Here is a 6,121-nt window from a genome sequence, read left to right on the forward strand (position 1 = left end):
CCGATCCGTTGACGCTATGAAGAGGGCCGAATTCGCCGTTGCAAATACTTGCGTTCACCGTAGTACTGGAATGAATGTCGCCAACCTGCAAAAGCAGCAACAACCACGTGAACGGCATCGCTCTCGCCACGCCGGTTCCACGCCCCCGCTCAGCCGCTCCACAGCTGCAGTGAGCTCCGCTAGCTTGTTTTTTCCCCGTGGTATATTCTTCGAGTAAACGTTTATGTAGACACGTTTAAAAGGGCCGTTTTTCCTGCTGTAAAATATCACATCTTCTGAGAGAACCCCTGGGACGTCTTGCCAACTAATGCACGTGAATGGCTCGTTAAGCGTAATCCCCAATGTTCTGAAAGAAATATAAAAGTTGTCTTCTGTATTCAGCAAACTACGGAGTTTATGCATATTACCAGCGAAAAAACAGACAGGGACGAAGAAAGAAGCAGACGGGACACTCGCTAGACTTCAACTGAAAAGTTTACACAAGAAACACGTAATATATGAAAATGCCAACAGACAAGGATGATAGACCTTGCAAGTGATAAAAACAAACAAAAGAGATAAAACCGTCCACAATCTTAAATGCGTACGACCCACACAACCAAATTACATCCCGCGCATGCGGCCTTGCAAAAAATTCAGCTCTTTTGCCGTCAGAGCGATGGAAGGCTTACTGATACAGTTAACTGCCTCCTTTTGAATATAGAAAGCCTCAGAAATTTCGCGCTTTACTTGGTCGCGCCCGCTATCTAAGAAACGTGTAGCGCCAAATGCTGGAACACAACAGGACACCGCTTACAATGGTCGGCCAAGTGGCCCCCCCCAGCAAGCGATGAAACTGCAGCCCGATGCTCCCTCAGACGGTCATTTATACATCGCCCCGTCTGCCCTACATAGCTTTTGCCTCAGGGCAAGGGTATGCTGTAAACGACGCCAGTTCTGCAGGGAACAAACCTGGTGGCATGCTTTATTGTGCAGCCTTGCCTCTTATCTTCATTGACAGCTGGGCACATCCGCAACAGCTTCCCAGGGGCAGTAGCCAGTACATTTACACCGCATTTTTTGCCCACTTTTTTCAAGCGGTGTGTGAGCTGATGAACATATGGTACTGCTACCCTCCGCAACCTAGGCTGGCTGTCGGCGTCTCCTTTTGAAGAACTAGTACCCGCCTTAACCTTTTTGATGAGGCTTTCAGCCACAGAGGCAACCAGTTCACGGGGGAACCCAGAACATGTCAGGCGGGCCACCTGCGCGTCCATACTTTAGGCAACCCTGTGGCGGCATGACTTGTCCAGGGAGCCGCGCAGACAGTTCATCGCTATACCGCGCTTGACCACCTTTGAATGCGCCGAACCGTAATTTAAAATCTGCTTTTTAGATCGAGGTTGGTATGCCCAGCAAATGTGCTTATCACGCAACTGTAGGTTCACATCTAAAAACTGTATACTGCCATTCACTGGCACCTCATGAGTGAACCTTAAGCCTTTTGAGCTATTCATAAAAATTTTTAACACTCATTCTACCACAAGCTGTCTGTCCCGACTACTGTCCCCTTTTACAAAAACAATGAAGTCGTCAACGTATGTAAAACATTTCACAATATCACGGTCAAAGCACGCTTCAATACGTTTGTCACAGGAGGCTAAAAATATTTCGCAAAGCAAAGGGGCAATGCACGATCCCTTGCCCTGCGGCAAAAGCTATGTAGGGCAGACGGGGCGATGTATAAATGACCGTCTGAGGGAGCATCGGGCTGCAGTTTCATCGCTTGCTGGGGGGGGGGGGGGGGGGCACTTGGCCGACCATTGTAAGCGGTGTCCTGGTTATGTTCCAGCATTTGGCGCTACACGTGTCTTAGATAGCGGGCGCGACCAAGTAAAGCGCGAAATTTCTGAGGCTTTCTATATTCAAAAGGAGGCAGTTAACTGTATCAGTAAGCCTTCCATCGCTCTGACGGCAAAAGAGCTGAATTTTTTGCAAGGCCGCATGCGCGGGATGTAATTTGGTTGTGTGGGTCGTACGCATTTAAGATTGTGGACGGTTTTATCTCTTTTGTTTGTTTTTATCACTTGCAAGGTCTATCATCCTTGTCTGTTGGCATTTTCATATATTACGTGTTTCTTGTGTAAACTTTTCAGTTGAAGTCTAGCGAGTGTCCCGTCTGCTTCTTTCTTTGTCCCTGTCTGTTTTTTCGCTGGTAATATGCATCTAAGTCAACACCAACTAGCCCAACTTTCAGCCTTACGGAGTTTATGTCAGCACTGGAGAAATTTGTTGCTATGTGGTACTAAATAGCAAGAGAAAATCGCAAAATGTTAATGACGACCGCTTTGATGGGCATTTGTACAGCTGCATCCTAATCGAATTACCTTTTTGTGACGATGAAATTGTTACCCCTACATCGGAAAAGCTACCATAAAGCAACTCTCCAAGCACTACTTCTATATTCTAGTGCGTACAAGTGCGCCTGAACTGCAATAAATGCGGTACACTTCGATGCGCCGAGTACTTACTCTTATATCTGTAAGTACTCTGACACATGTGGTCTTTTGACTACAGTCCACATCTACTCAAGGCCTCTTTATGTGTATGAACGAACTTCAACCCTGCCAGGTAACGCCCCGTGCAAGTGCGGAACTCCTAAGAGAAACGAGTTGTTGTAGCTAATGCGTAACAGGCAACAATGAGTTACGCACCCAATCAGAGGCTTTTAAAGTAAATCCGTTTGTTCCTCGATTCAGCCTTCCAGACAAAAATTAAAAGATTATTTCTTTATATAGGCAGAGCGGTTCGAAACTGTTGGGGCAGCAGGCTCTGGTCATGCATGCATTCATTGTTTAGCGAAAAAAACTGCAGAAACTTTTGAGACAATATACATGCACTTAATCGGCAGTGGTTGCAGTGTTTAAGGTAGGAATGCTCGTTCGGTTGATTTTTGCTATCATAAGATGAATCAATTGGCCGCGGAAGAAACTCACAATGCGTTCGAGATGGCACGAAAAAGCTCATTCACATGCGAAAGGAACGCAAACACAAAATGAACCGAACTCCCCCTCCTGCTGTTCGGGGCAGAACAAGAAACAAAAAACGGGGAAAAGGATACGAGCTCTCCCAGGAGAAGGTGCGCTAGGACTGCGAACGTGGAAAAATGAAATTACTATAAACAAACCTCCCTGAAAATTTGTCAACAGAGGAGTGAGACAGGAAGGGGAACAGCGTGAGGGGTGTAAGCGGAGCGAATCACTGCTGCGAACTGGACAGCCTTGCCGTTTCGCAAAACTGCGTTAACCTTTCAATTACCTGCAGATTGATGCTTTTAGCATGGCAGCGTGCTTCAGAAAGCGGATGCTGGAGTTCCAGAAGATGGTCGTCAGCGTGTCAATAACAATGAAGGGTCGCACTTACAGGCCCTTGAGCCCCGACAACCGCATCTACAACAAGTGTGCCCAAGGAAAATATACACAGGACATGAGACCTCTCACGGTAAGAATAAGCTTATCTGAGGTGGCGCATGTGCTGGGACATCGGAAAGGAGAGAAGGGACAACGTATATACTTTTATACTAAAAATGGCTGCTCTGAGACACCTATATGTTCTTTTACGCAATGCAATTGGAATTTCTTTAAAATATAAAGAAAACAGTGAACGCAATTCAACATATACCGTTTTAAATTAACCAATTGATGCAAGGGTATTTTGTGAATTAGGGCTCCTAGTATCTTCGAGGTAACAGGAGAATTTGAAGCTCCACAAAACGTCCAAATTATACGTGATTGAGGGCGACAAATAACCTTAGCAGCGTTCAAGCTGCAATATCCAATTTCCAAAGTAACAGTGAAGGGCCTCTAATACGACAATAGTTTCACACCACTACTAATGGTAATTTTTGCGCCTTTGACTCTCTTTTAACATAATGAATAATCATCTGCCTTGTCAGCCACAAGATTTGTGTATCAGGTATTGCGAACTTTAAATGTCATGAATCATTCAAAACATTATGTTTCCAAAGCAATTAGTAGACCGGAGAGATGTTTGCAGTATACCTTTTATGACTGTACGAAGACGTGGGAACACAAAAAAATTTCAGATGACAAAATAATTGGTTGTGGTTGCATATGGTCACTACAACAAATACCAGAGCAGGTTGGATGAAGGACGTGGCCGAGCCTATACGAGAGGTTAATTTCAGCAGAATTTCTTTTTTCGAATGAGAGCATATATACACGTTCGATACGCGCACTAAAGATAAGCGATATAAGAAAAAAGTTAAGCGTGACAAACACCGGCTACTTCATGAAACCGAGAAGAATGCATTACTAGGCCATGCAAGCCATTATCAGAGGTAGAGGTCACTTTTTAAGCGAGTAAGTTAATAAAAATCGAAGTGATTATTTTAACTTGAAGCCTGGCTTCCGCAGTACCAGCCGAAGCGCTGTCACGTTACTTCTCTGCACGAGACCACCATGGGATCTATAGTTGTGGTTGAAGTTCCAGACGTCGATCCACATACCCCCTTCGTTGTTTGGCCAGGATTTAGGAAATTTTGAGGTGCACTCACCACCTGCTTAACAAAATTCACAAAATTATAAATTGGCTACGTAAACTCTAGTAAATAGTGGTGTCCGCGTAACACTCAATGATGACGACACTTGAGTAGAAAAGGAGAATGCGGCGTGATAAAGTTCCCCGATAGACGAAGGAACGAAAGCGACTAAATAGACGGAAATGTCAGACGGAAATAGACGGAAATACAGATGACAAAACCAGTTTGTCGATCCGAAAGAAATACCGGTTCGGTTACGGTTCTCGTTCTGGCGAAATCATTTCATTCCGGTTCGGTCTCGGTTCGACAAATTCACGTACCGAACCGGTGCACGAATTGGTTCGGGAGCTTGAACCGGTTGGCGAACTGGTTCGATGAGGTTAAATATCACTGAAATTAGAAAAAGCATTGAGTAGCTTAAAACGGCAGTCAGATCAAAATACGAACAAAAAATCAAAATGTCACTGTTCCCTAAGGGCAATGGCGTAATTGAAAAGCAAACCTAAACAATTACAAGATATAAAGAGCAGATGAAGTGGCAACAAATTACCATGTGCTTTCTCACCCAGACTTTATGCTGTCCTAGCGACTATTCACAAAGCCGCCGCCAAGAGATATGACGGTGGGATATATTTTCTGCCCTTTCTTTTTTTGTTGAAATCGCAATCGTCGCTATGTAATCGCCCATCACGCTAACCTTGAATCGGTAAGTTTAGGCCTGTGCTCTGGCGCGTTGAAATACCAGCCCTTAATACCTACGGGGCAATTTTTTATGTCTAACAATACAGAAAAATCCTTCAACAGGCCCCTAAATACTACCTATGAGTTAGATTATTTGGTCACCCTGAACGACTTGTTAGTTCTCACCTTATGGAATGTGTTAGCCACACGTTTGTTATACGTAATTTTAGTTAACGGTCAGTTATTGCATTATTGCTCTAATCACTGCTATTCCTTTTGTGATGGCTATACCGGATGTGTGCATTACAATGAGTACTTTATCTTACCGCCTGACCACCGGTCATCGTTCCGTGTGCTACATTGCGGAATCTTATAACAGATTGGGCTGTTACAGAATGAAAGGGAAAGTTGATGCGCGGAGCATGAGATGGAACTTTCTGGGGTAGACCCTCTTTAATTCGTCCACAGCAGTACTCCCCTCCGGAACGTTTAGCAGTAGAAGTAATACAGCGAGTTGGGCAGTCAGTACACCGGTATTTTTTTTTTCTACTGAGTTCCGGTTCGGGTTCAGCGTGCTAAAAAAATAACAGTTCGGGTTCGGGTTTAGGTACGCCAAAAATATCGGTTCAGGTACGGTCTTCGGTTGCGTTCGGTTCCGGTTCGACACCCTGAAAAACTGAAGTAAACAAACAAGCACAATCTTCCCAAAAACGAAGTTTACGTGGAAAAACATTTTACAGTCGAACTGCAGGGGCCTGTTGAAAAATCTTGATATGTGCGAAATGTTGTCAAAAAACAAGCCAGATGTAATTTGTCTCCAGGAAACACATCCGAACTCAAAACACACAAACGTTCTGACAGAGTACACGGTTTTTAAAAAGGATGGAGGTGGCTGCACTC

This window comes from Haemaphysalis longicornis, unplaced genomic scaffold (genome assembly GCF_048455015.1).
Source record: "Haemaphysalis longicornis isolate Haplotype H1 unplaced genomic scaffold, Haemaphysalis longicornis Haplotype H1 scaffold_35, whole genome shotgun sequence".
Classification (NCBI taxonomy): domain Eukaryota; kingdom Metazoa; phylum Arthropoda; class Arachnida; order Ixodida; family Ixodidae; genus Haemaphysalis; species Haemaphysalis longicornis.